Source organism: Ursus americanus, chromosome 28 (genome assembly GCF_024610735.1).
Source record: "Ursus americanus isolate L20-20 chromosome 28, mUrsAme1.1.p, whole genome shotgun sequence".
Classification (NCBI taxonomy): Eukaryota; Metazoa; Chordata; class Mammalia; order Carnivora; family Ursidae; genus Ursus; species Ursus americanus.
In genome coordinates this window covers 8,901,367-8,912,391 of record NC_142154.1, presented here as the reverse complement: position 1 = coordinate 8,912,391, position 11,025 = coordinate 8,901,367, and the positions used below count along the sequence as shown (strand labels likewise).

General features: G+C 47.2%; 1 long non-coding RNA gene across 1 annotated transcript; it reads left to right on the top strand.

The window, feature by feature from the left end:
• Positions 1–851: 851 nt before the first annotated feature.
• LOC148107553 (uncharacterized) lies at positions 852–10,733 on the top strand. Its single transcript, XR_015722042.1, has 2 exons — positions 852–1,021; positions 10,220–10,733. It is a non-coding gene; the product is annotated as an uncharacterized LOC148107553 (long non-coding RNA).
• The last annotated feature ends 292 nt before the right edge of the window (positions 10,734–11,025 follow it).

The following is an 11,025-nucleotide window of genomic DNA, read 5'->3' as shown; positions in this document are numbered from 1 at the left end:
GGGAAGGTATCAAGGTAACTGCTGTACAAACTCACCTGGGGTCACTTTCCCCCAACTGAACCTAGATCCCCTAAGCAGTCTCCAAGATATCCTTTTAATTCATTCGATTTCACCAATGCTTAGTGTGTATCTTCCCATGTTTGTATCTCTATTTGCTAAGAATCTACTTTATGACAGACATGGACATAAACACCGAGAATAGAAAAATAAATTAGGGAAATCTTTTTATCTTAAAAAAAAAGATTTTAGGGATGCCTGGGTCATTCAGGCAGTTAAGCATCTGCCTTTGGCTCAGGTCATGATCCCAGGGTCCTGGGATCAAGGGCCGCATTGGGCTCCCTGCTCAGCAGGGAGTCTGCTTCTCCCTCTCCCTCTGCCCCCCACCCCAGCTCATGCACTCTCTCTCAAATAAGTAAATAAAATCTTTTTTTTCCCAAGATTTTATTTATTTATTTGACAGAGACAGAGAGAGAGAGAGCAAGCACAAGCAGGGGAAGCGGGAGGCAGAGGGAGAAGCAGGCTCCCCGCAGAACAAGGAGCCCAAAGTGGGACCCTGGGATCATGACCTGAGCCGAAGGCAGACACTTCACCGACAGAGCCACCCAGGTGCGCCCAAGGAGGAGTTCCTTAGAGATGGTGTCTGCAGGGCCGAGAGGGCAGGAACAAAACCATCAAAAATGCAAGTTGGCCCTGCTTCCCAGAGCCCTGTGAATACTGAGGCTGGAGTGGCGGACCGGCTCCAAGGAGTGGAACCAAGTAGCGTGCGAAGAGCAGGAATGCTGGTGGGCACGGCTCCCGCTGGCTGCCCCGAGGGAGCTATATTTACACCAGCACTCACAAGGCGAGCTTTGCAGTGTCATGGGGCAAGATGACTGCGGGGGCCATGGGGAGTGTCTGAGGTCGCCGGTCCTCTGCTGGGTTCGCATGCAGAAGCATTCGTGCGCTGCCCTGCCCAGCCACCAACCATCCGCGGGGAAGGTGGACTCGGAGCGTGTGCCCAGCCTCCAGCCCCAGAATGGAAGTGAGTGCATTCGCCAGTTTTCTGTGTCTGGGAAGACTGATGAAGCTGCTGGAATTTTCCTGAACACCATGCTGTGTTAATTTCAGACCGCCTGTGGCGTAGAATTGCACAGCCGAGGGATGAGGGAGGTGATCAAACTTGTCTCCTCTCAGTGCCTACAGGCAGGCAGCAAGGATGGGATAGAGGCTGTCCGTGTCTTCCCGCAGTCCCTTGTGCGGCCAGGCAGGCTGGGGCGTGGGGGGCGGGGATACTAGTTATGGTTGCTCTGACTGGCCGGCAGGGTTGGTGGGGATGATCCGTCCAGCAGCTGCAATGTTAGCTCAACATCAGCCAGCAGGCAAGACCCTGGCATTGATTCTCTTCTCTATTACAATTTATCGGGGCCTAATCCCAGAGGCTCAATTACTCCCGGCCTTGTCTGACTCAGTGCAGAAAAGCATCTGCGAGCTGTTTTTCATTCCTGTGCTGCGGAGCAGTGTTTGATACTTAGTGGATATGCAACATTAAAAAAAAAATAAACAGTATTCAGCGCTCACCATGCACCAGGACCTGTGGTTGACACATGGCATCCTTTGTCTCATTTAAGTGACACAGCTGTCCTGGGAAGTAACAGTTACTACCCCATTCTGCAGAGGAGGACGCAGAGGCTCCCAGGGATTAAATGGGTTTTCACCATTGGGACGATGTTGAATTTTACGGGAGCCCCGTGATCCTGGAAAATAGTGAAGATTCAAGAAATCCCCCCTGCCTTGTTGTCTCTGATTTACTGTCAGATCTGGACAGTTCTACCTGTCTCTCCTGTTCATCCTATTTCCCCAAGCCTGGTTTTTCCTAGCCTGATTCATTCCATCTTTTTTTTTTTTTTTTTAAGATTTTTAAAATTCATTTGAGAGAGAGAGAAAGAGCAGGAGCAGGGGGGAGGGGCAGAGGGAAAGGGAGAAGCAGGCTCCCCTCTGAGCAGGGAGCCCAACAAGGGGCTCAGATCCCAGGACCCTGAGATCATGACCTGAACCAAAGGCAGACGCTTCACCAACTGAGCCACCCAGGTGCCCCTCATTTCATCCGATAAAAGAAAAGCTTTTTTTCTCCCCACCCCTTGAGATCTCTGTAGATCTCGTGCTTGGAATGTTCTCTCAATTGCAATAGTCTCTTTTCTGTCTTACATTAATCCTTTCAAATAAAGTCCCCTCTTACCAGGTCCAGAGTTGTTTTTCATTAGGCAGTAGCTAACATTTATTGAGTACTTATTTAGAACCAGCCCTGTCCTAAACACTTAATAGGTCATATCTTGTTTAATTCTTAAAATAAAGCTATGTGCTAGTCCCCTACTGTCACTGCAAGTTAGAGATGAAGGCTAGAGCCCGTGGTGCTTCATCAGGGATTTTTAGAGCCAAAGCTGGTCTGGCTTTTCTATTTTACTCATCATGCCTGATGACCACCCACAGCGCGTTCTTGGTCTGGAGATCAAATGATGGTAATGATCTTAACTCGCTGATTTTGATAATTATATCATGGCTATGTGGGAGAATATCCTTTTGCATAGGAAACTCAACACAAAAGGACTTGGAGGTGATGGGTCTTCCAATCAAATGGTTGGGGAAAAAACTGTACTTGTAACTTTTCTGTAAATTTGTGGTTGTTTCCAAATTAAAAATTATTTTAAAAACTTAGAAGAAAACACGAGATCCTGTATGTAGGGCATCTCTCACAGGGTTGGGATGAGAACATAGGACTCCCTTTGCTTTTACCTTCCTTTATCTCTCGCACAAAGAGCTCCTCCTCACGCACTGTGTTCATCATTTCCCCTCCTTGCTTAGACTCCCGCCGTGGCTCCAGGCAAACGAACCAAGCCCAAACTCCTCGGGCTGCTTTTGAAGCTTCTCAATCATCATTCCTCAACCTGTCCCGCTAGTCCTCTCACTTACGTGCCTTGAATACCCTTGCTCATCTCCATCTTGTTACTTTTGCTTTTTTTCTCTTGACGCTCCCTGGTGGTCTAGTGGTGAGGATCTGGTGCTCTCAATTGGCCTTCCTGGCAAGCCTCCTCCATTCATCCTCCTTGGTCAAATTTTCTTTTTTTAAAGATTTTTAAAATTTATTTATGTGAGAGACAGCCAGCGAGAGAGGGAACACAGCAGGGGAGAGGGAGAGGAAGAAGCAGGCTCCCAGCAGAGAAGCCCGATGTGGGACTCGATCCCGGAACGCTGGGATCACGCCCTGAGCCGAAGGCAGACGCTTAATGACTGCGCTACCCAGGCGCCCCCTGGTCAAAATTTTCTATCGTCTAAGACTCTGTTCCACTTCCACCCTCTTCCGGAAGTTTTCCACACCTGGGTGATCGCACCGTGGATGACTGCTAATGCTTTTACCGCCTGAACCTTTGGGTAGACATTCAATCATTTGCTCTGGTCTCTGGGGATTTCATCCTTCCTATTAATTGTTATCCTTTCTGTGACCCGATCTACAAGGCTACGGAGCCGGAGTCCCAGAGCTACTAGAATATAAACTCTATGAAGGCTGGGATTTTTGTTTGTCTTTCTCACTAATGATACTCAGAATCTAGAATACTGGCATCTCGTAGATGTTCCACGAATGTGCATGAATTTTGCACGAATGTCATACACCTCATTGTAGATCCCACAGTGTGGAGTATAGTGATCTGCAGAAGCTATGGGTGCTCAGGAAATGTGTGTTGAACAAATTAATGGATGGACTGGATTGGCCAGTATGAGCATCACCAGCTTCCCAGATGGTTTGCTGTCCCTGCTGCAGGAAAGCAGGATGAATAATCAGGAACCACATTTGTGCAGTAGCACAAGGATATTGACTATAAAGGTCTTACAGGAGGCACAGTAGAATCTGTGGCTGAGGATGACAGCCCTTACGGCAGTATTTATGGGGCTCTCACATACCCGCCCTGGCAGGGCTCTTTCCAAGTCATTCCTACGTGATTAATTTCCTCTCCTTGGAGAAGGCGTCATCTGGCCTTAGTGGTGGCTGGCCTGATGAGGCTATAGGAGGTGAACGGATGTGCGGGCTAAGCCTTGCAGGTCTATTAGTTTCCCCCAGGGCCAAGGTCAAGACAAAGGACTTTAATACTAGAATCTGATGGAGAGCCCTGACAAGTGGTCAGAAAGGCATCTTTGTGGAAAATGGCAGACATTCAATGCAGGTGGATTAAAGGGAAAGGAATTTGTATCTTTGAGCACCTCCTAGATCAAGTGCTATGATAGACCCTTCACATACATTCTCTCATAAACATTACGAGCTAACAATGAGTTTTGGGTCATGTGTCCCTTGAAGCCAGGCATCGTGTCCATGCTTGCTGTCCCTACCTCCCCACCTCCCAGTGTCTCATCTGTTCACGCCAATCAGGCTTTGTCCCCATCTCTCCCTTAAACAGTTTTTTATCAAGGTCACTAATGCTGGATGTGACTTGCCGAGGCGAATTCTCGTCCTGCCTGTGCCTCTCTTTCTCAGTGGCATTGGACCAGCTGACGCCTTCCTCCTTGAAACCCTTTCTTCCTGTGCTTCTGTGACAGTCCTGCGCTTCTCTCCTTACCTCACTGGGCATTCCTTCTCAGTCGGTGTAGAATCTTCCTTTTCTTTCCACCTAAAGTCTAAATGTGGGACTACCCTCTGGCCCTCTTCTCCAGCTACATTCTCTCCTCAGGGGAGCTTACCAAGCTTCATCTGTTTATTGATGACTCCCAAATTTATTTCTTCTACCCAGACACATGCCTTGGGTGCTGGACTTACATATCAACCGCCTGCTGGACATTTCTACTTGAGTGTTGAATTGATGTCTAACACTCAACTTGGCCAAAATGAAAGTATCACTTTCCACCTTGTATCTGAAACCCCACTAATAGAGATTTAAAAGTGTGTTTGATCAGCGTTTACCCACTTATCTCCTTCCCTTCTTTTCACTCAATTCAGTGCAATGCATGGTAGACTTCAGAATCCTGAACTTAGAAGTGGTTTGGAGATTTGCTGCTCAAATACCTTCAGAGACCCAGATGGGGGCAATGATAGGGTCAAAAGCTTACAGTTAATTAACCGCAGAACTGAGATGGTTTCCCAACTATGTTCATTTTACCGAGACTTTCCACTTTCTCCTTTGAGTACCTGAATTTGAGGAAAACAGTGTCCTTGGTTGCTTACTGTTAGTCGGGCTTCCAGCCTCATGCACTGGCTTCTCTCTGGTCCCTACAACTGCTAAGGCCCCTGACCTTGTAGAATCCCACAGACTAGATTACAGATGGTAAATACTTGGCCCAAGTTCAGCCACTCCAGAGTTAGTGTCCACGGCAGACATCATTAATCAATTATGATACTTTATCCTGCTGAGCGCTGATGCGACCTCGGAAAGCTTCACAACGTAGTGCTTCAGGCAACTATGATCAATTGATCAGAGTTGACTTTCAAGATAAGGCTTACTTGGTACTGATTGCCTGAATCTTTTTCTCTGTACAACTTCAAATTCTATCCATTCCCGTCTGGTCTCATTCCCTGCCCCCTGCTGAATCTGTCTTTGGAGGCAAGGTAATTTGATCTAGGGTGTTAGAGAGTGCTAGTGAGATGTTACATTTTAGCAGTAACACCTGGAAATGATGCTGACCCGAAGACATAACATTTTAGTGGTAAAAACATGAGGACCTCAGGCAGGCAGTCTGTATCTCTCCAGTTACACCAGGAGGACAAATGGCTTCTGTTTCCAAGTTCAACTCCATGCAACTTACCAGCAGTGTAACTTCGGATGAGTTGCTTCTCTGAGCCTTACTTTCTTTCTCTACTGAATGTAAGTCACAGCTGACATAAACTATCGTGGTTGCTCTGCATAATTGCTCTGCATAAATTGCTTACACCCCAGAGCAATTTATCCTAGGAAAGCCCTTACCTTCCCCAAGTTCTCCTTAGTTCAGGGTGGTTTGAGGCTGTATGTGGCCAAGAGGTTGTGGTGCCTTAGAACGAGCACAGCTTTGGAGGCAGACAGATCTACGTCTGGTCTTGCATCTGCCACTGACTGCTTGTATAATGACCTTGGGCAAGTGACTCAGTCTCTCTGAGATTCCGTCAGATCTCAGTGTCCTTAAAAGTTTTAGTGCGTAGTGGCTGGCATGTAGTCGATGCATACCAATGAATGAATGAATGAATGAATGAATGAATGAATAAAAATAAATAAATCCAACTACTATTTACTGAGCATCTACTATGTGCCAGGGCTGGTGTTGGTGATAAGGCAATAAACACAGCAGGTAGAGAGAGATCCTGTCTTCCTGGAACTTAGGAGCCAGCTCATGCTGATAATGATGATTTAATGACTCTTTCTCCCAGGCGGACACAGAACTCTTGCCTTGCTCAGGACTTCCAGCTCTCCCAGTGCCCGGCATCCCTGTGTAGGTACCGCACCAGGAGAGAAAGGGTATGATGTCTAGCACACCCCTGCAGCACGGTTTTGGAGCAGGATGGAGGAATTTGCCCACATGTCCTCGTGCTGGACTGGAGTCGGGCCATAGAGGTGCTGCCCCGGTCTGGCAAAGGACGCATGCCCGGGAGGCTATGTTATATCTGTGCCCAGCTTTGGCCATATCCTGGCTCCCTTGAAGGCACACTGCCCTGGGAATTTCTGCCAACTTGAAAGCCATCCAAGCAAAAAGCAGAACTTCCCAGGAATGGCTGTAATTTCTTGATGGGGAATTTAATTCTGTGGCGACCGTGCAAGCTTCTGTGGAACGAATATCATGTCAATGCTATTTAATAATATGGTAACCACTGACCATTTAATTACATGGTAATTGTCACTTAGTGGCTGGATAATTGCATAGTAAGTACCATCTAATTTCAGGGTAAAGGGTAAATACATGATTATTTCAGGCTCCTTAGGCACAGTATAGGTCACTCAGGAATTAGGTTTGGATTGACTAAGTATAAATTACCTAGAAATCTGTTTTCGGGTGATTACTCCTGTCATCCTTCCCCGACAAAGCCCCGAACGATTACCATACAATTAAAGAGAGATTTCAAGGTTTGGGGCCTCAGGAACTTAAAGGGACACGGCTTCATTTATAGTCAGTCATTGCCTGCTTGGTTTGGGAGACAAGGAGAGAGGAGCTTACCGTTCTCCGTCCTTTTCCAACTCACAGAAGACTTTTCTTCATTTGGTGTGGGTGATTCCACACTTGTTGCCGATACTTGGGACAAGTGATGCCACAAATGTGACTCTAACATTCGTCTCCATGGTCTCTTGTCGTGAGCCCTGGGCTAGAAGGAGGGATGTCTCTACAGTGGGCTAAACGGTTAACTTCCCCCAAAGATATATGCACATCTGAATTCCCTGCATGTGACCTTACTTAGAAAAAGGGTCTTGTCTATGTCATTAAATTAAGGGGGGTCTGAAGACAAGATCGTCCTGGATTATCCAGGTGGGGCCTAAATCCAATGACAAGTGTCCTTCGAAGAGACACACAGAGGAGAGACAGAAATGAGAGGAGGCAGAGGCAGACGCCAGGGTGATATGACATCGGTGCCACCAGGGGCTGGAAGAGGCAAAGAGTGGAATGTCCCCTAGAGCCTCTGGAGGGAGCAGGGCGCTGCTGATGCCTTGATTTCAGAAAGGATCAATTTCTGTTGTTTTCAGCCACCCAGCTTGCATTTATTTCTTAGGGCCTTGTTTCCCTCTGGTGCTAGTCTGGCTAGAGCTGGCCAACAGCCCGAGAGGGTTGAGGAGACAGCTGAACAAGTCGAGTCTCATTTCTTATGGTGGATAAGCAGCCCACCTCACGTGGACCACAGAGTGGCGACGCTTGGGTTCTCAGCCCGTGACCCCAGGTGGGAATCAGGGTTTGCCACGAGGTCCATCAGAGGCCTCCTGTTTGCTGGGATGTCCTATGGGAAGGGACTTTACAAATCAGGGTTAATGTTCTTCATTAGGAAGGAAAAGTACCATCCTTCCGGATAAATGCAAAACACCTTTTAAAAATGCCCATACTCCGCGAATGCAGATGGGATTCAGTGATCTCTTTCCTTCCATCCGTTTGTGTTGGTCATTGCTGTTTGCTCCGTACTGTGGTGAAAGTGAAATGCGGGTTTTGGAGTCAGACGTGTCAGGTTCTAAACCTGGCTCTATGCTTAGTCATTGGGCCAGTGACTTAGCTTCTCTGATTCTCGGTTTCTCCACCTTCCTGGATGGAATGATAATAAAACATGGGCTGTCGGCTGTTGGTTTAATGAGATAATATATATAAAATAAGGAGTGGGGAGTTCGTGGTCCGTCCAGTAGAGCCTTTATTTCTGTTTCGAGCATACACGGTGGTGTGAAACAAGCATTTCCCGTCATTGTGAGCTCTCTGTGGACACTTGTAAATGGTTGCATCACACATACCTTCACAGACGTTGAAGAGACAAAGGTGATGTCGGCAGTGACATTGCCTCCCCAGAGATCCTTCATGAGCTTGCTGCTAATTGTCTGGTCCAACACCCCACCTCCGAGCTTCCCTGGCTGCCCCTCCTCTCTCCCTCTGCTACCTTCTCTCCCTGCGTCGCTGCCACAAGCTCCTGGGTTTGGGGAGGCATAGAAATCCACTCCCTTGAATCCGCACGTTAGGTACCGTGGGCACTCAGGTTTAGATGAACAAGTGTTTGGAGGCGGAGAATAAGGTCCCAAAATAGCCTGTCCGAGGTTGCACCTCACTTTATGGATCCTACGAGAAGGAACCATCCAGCCAATAGGAGGATTAACCAATAAAGGATTTAAAAGACCCTCACTAAATAAAAATAGCACAGATCATTCTCCAGGAGGCCTCCTGAGTCCTCATTGCGTTTAAGTGCAGCAAGTGAGTCGGGTTTATTTTTATAGGTTTTGAGTCATTTGCTCCCCCATCTGTCCTCAATCTTGTAAGACTATGCTCTGCTCCGTTACACGTGGCATTTTGCATACTTGCCTCTCCATGTCCCCAGTGGGCCGTGGGAAAGACACCATTACCAAGGGCTGGTGGTAGCCGGGGGGCGCCCACTGCCATCCAGCATCTCAATGTTTACCTTGCAATCAGGGAGGGTGCCTTGGGGTGTAGTCACAGTAAAAGGGTATTTCCTAAAAGAAAATTGAGCAGCAAAAGTTCCCTTTATTGGATTTTTCTACCACAATGCACTTTGCTAAGACTTCACATATCCTGTCTTATTTAATCATTACAAGACATTTATGCCATTGGTTTTGTCATTCCCATCTCTCTAGGATATGTGAAGCCTAGAGAGGTCCCCTGACCCAGCTAAGGGCCATGTGGATTATAAATGGAGGGGGTGGGATTCACACGAAGCTCTGAGCCCCACGGGGCACGTGGAGGGATAGGTGAGGAGTCACTCCAGCCCCAGGACACAACTGTTTCGGGGTGATGTGTTCAGTGGCTATGTACACTGACACACTGAGGAAACCCATAATTGGCTGGGGTGGGCGGTGTCTCACCTTGACTTCTCTTTTGTCCAAGAGTTATCAAAGTCAGGACAGAGAGCAATTGCTTATATATCAGGAGGCTTGCCTGGTCATCCTGCAGATGACTTGACCGGGCACCAGAATTGTCCAATGAGTCAGATTCCCAGGGACAGGGCCCAGAACATCTGTATTTTTTTAAAGGTGGTCCCCAGGTGATCTTGATGCATCTAGTATGCGGACTAGCACTTGGGAACCACAGCCTAAAATATTATCGATTTTGTCTCTGGATTCAGCCCCATTGTTAGAGAGCTATGAACCAGTTGCGATCCTTTTAGCTTTGAAAATCACAGCTTTTGCCAGACTGCATGGTCATTGGCTAAAAATGAAGGATATTATAAGATATAGCCCTATATGAGTCAGAACTAAAGAGTGTGTTTATGTGATGAAGGATATTGCTGAGGATATAATTCAGTAATCAGACAAGTCTCTTAATTAACTTTCTCTTAGGCTTCAGTACCAGAAATAGCTTTGCTTCTCCTGATAACTCTTCTTTCTTCCTCCATGTGGAAATGGTGTTACGTAACTGATTTGGTTTCTTTCTTTCTTTCTTCTTTTCCTCCCTTCCTTCCTCCCTGCCTCCCTCCCTCCCTCTCTCTCTCTTTCTTCCTTCCCCCTTTTCCTTCCTTCCTTCCTTCCTTCCTTCCTTCCTTCCTTCCTTCCTTCCTTCCTTCCTTCCCTCCTTCCCTCCTTCCCTCCTTCCCTCCTTCCAGAAAGGCAGGCCGCCAGATGCAGCACCTCATTTGGCTGTGTCTAGAATCTTGGAAGCTTGGCTCCCCTATGTTCTCCTACAAATGGACCTTGGCAGCTTGTTTGGGGGTTCCAGCAGGTGAACACATCTACCCTTACCAAAGAACGGTCCTCCTGTATCAGGGAAGGTCATCCACTTCTACCGAGTACACAGCTTCAGGAGGGATGCATATGGAGCGGTGAGGGAGGAAGGGGACACCTGCCTGGTCAGCCGGATCAACCGAATCAACCCTGGCGATCAATGGGGTGACATGTGTCACAGCCAGATGGCCCTACCCTCTTGGTTTCTTTCTTTATATTGGTCACTAGGAAGCCCAGAACAAAATTTATATCCCTGTAACAAACTATGAAGAATCTTAGATACTGTGTTGCTAACTTTACTTCTGAATTTTTTTTTCTGTCTTTCCTTCTGTTCTTAATGTTCCCACAGTTGCCTTACCAAACATACCATTAAAAAAAATCTGTATGATGTGATCATTCAGTCATTAGATGGAGATTTCTTTCACACTTAAATTTTTCAGAAATTGGGATAAGACCTGCAATTCATGTATGCATGGGATATGATAGTGTGTTAGTTTCCCCGGCTGCCATTACAAAGGACCCAAACTGGGTGGCTTAAAATGACAGAAATTTATTGTCTCACAGTTTTGGAGCCTAGAAGTCAGAAATTGAAGTATTGGTAAGGCCATTCTCTCCGATGGCTCTGGGGAGAATCCTTCCTTGTCCTTAGCGTGTGGCCGTTTGCTGGAAATCCTCAGCGTTTCTTCTG